The sequence below is a fragment of the Priapulus caudatus genome, unplaced genomic scaffold (genome assembly GCF_000485595.1).
Source record: "Priapulus caudatus unplaced genomic scaffold, Priapulus_caudatus-5.0.1 Scaffold45, whole genome shotgun sequence".
Lineage (NCBI taxonomy): Eukaryota > Metazoa > Priapulida > Priapulimorpha > Priapulimorphida > Priapulidae > Priapulus > Priapulus caudatus.
Window position 1 is genome coordinate 65,036 of NW_014577106.1, and position 1,764 is coordinate 66,799.

A 1,764-nucleotide genomic window follows, 5' to 3' on the forward strand; every position below is an offset into this window, starting at 1 on the left:
TATAGTACTCTGATGCAAGAGTTGAAGCGGGTGACTTCGTGGGGTTCAAGCGGATGGAGTCTGGCATGTTTCACGAGCTGTTGCTGAGTGTCGCCCCTCGCATCACCAAGGGCCAACTGCTAGGCTTACCACCTTTCTCTTGTTGGTTTTCTTCTTGAGAGGCATCCTGGATACTAACTTTGATTAAATGAAGTGACAAATCTCAAAAATTCGGGCAGAACTTCGATGTATCCACTAAAAAATCTCTGCAGCAAATGACAGGCAACAGACCGGGCCTCGTTATATAGTCGGGAGACGGACGCGCGAGTGACCCACGAGTGACCCACGAGTGACCCACGAGTGACTCACGAGTGACCCACGAATGACCCACGACTGTTGTGCGCCAGTCGCACGACTGTAGCACGTGCATCCCACGAGTGAACCACGATCTGTTCACGTGAAAAACAGCCCCCCGACAATGCCCGACAACTCACGACTGACGCACGACTGACTTGCGACACACCCACGACATAACCACGATATATCTTTTTTTTCTGTCGCGTCCCCATCGCCAAACCATCTTTGATGTGTCGTAGCCCTTGTGACCACTCGAAATACATTTCGGGCATGTTGCAAGATCTGGCCACGACAAATATTTTATTGGTCCACCACGACAAAATTTCGTACGATCCGTTGTGACCGGGGCTTTAAATTAAATTATATTTTAACCGGGGCTTTAAATTAAATTAAATTAAATTTTGTGACCGGGGCTTTAGATTCTCTGTAGATGGAGCGACTTAGAAAATCTTAGATGGAGCGCCTTTGGTTATACATTGTTTTTTACATTGCCATTGTGTTTTCGTATTGTGACGTTGCACCGCGCTTGGTGCAAAAATTTCGCACTATTTTAATGTTTTTTAACGTGGAATGTGAAAAAAATGAAATTGTGAAAAAAATAGCCCATGCAACGTGTCATGATCTGTAGAATGTTCCGACGAAGTTTGGAAAGGATCCGTTGAGCGGTGCGGAAACGTATAGCCGGACACACACATACACACACACACACATGCACACACACAGGAAATCCCCAATTTATAGTAAGATATGCAATGGGGACCTTACATGCAAGGTCTGCTTCCTATTTCTGAAGTGAGGTCTACTGATGAAATTTTATTATATAAATCTATGTTAGGATAGCCCCTCTTCATTTTAAATTCATAATGTTTGCAAAATATTCTTCTTCTCGGGAGATATTGCGCATGCGCGAGCACCGTTTCAGGCTTATAGTACGGCCTCAATAAAAGTGCGTAATATAGCTTGCGGAGGGAGAGAGGGGAGGGAAACTCAGGGAAGGTGGCAGAGAAGACAGTCGAGGGGGGTGAAAGGAGAAGGAGGCTGAGCGTGCGACAATGGAGACAAAGGAAAGGGCGGGCGGAGATAAAGTAGGAGTTTTGCAACATACAGGCTAGGGCGCTCTCCTAACTATAAACACAGGTCTACGGATAAGAATTTATTACAGAAACCTATGCTGAGATACCCCCTGACCATACTAAATGCATTTTCCTCACAAAATATAACTCCTCTGGTCAGATATTTCGCATGCGCTAAAACAGTAACGCAGCCAGGTTTTGTACTGATTGGTATATGCAGCGGAGACCTTACATGCAAGGTTTGCTTCCATTTTTACCTCCGCCAGGGGCTTGGCGGAGGTTATGTTTTCACCGGCGTGTCTTTGAGTGTTGGTTTGTGTGTTTGTGTGTTACCATGCACGTTTCAGTTCACTTC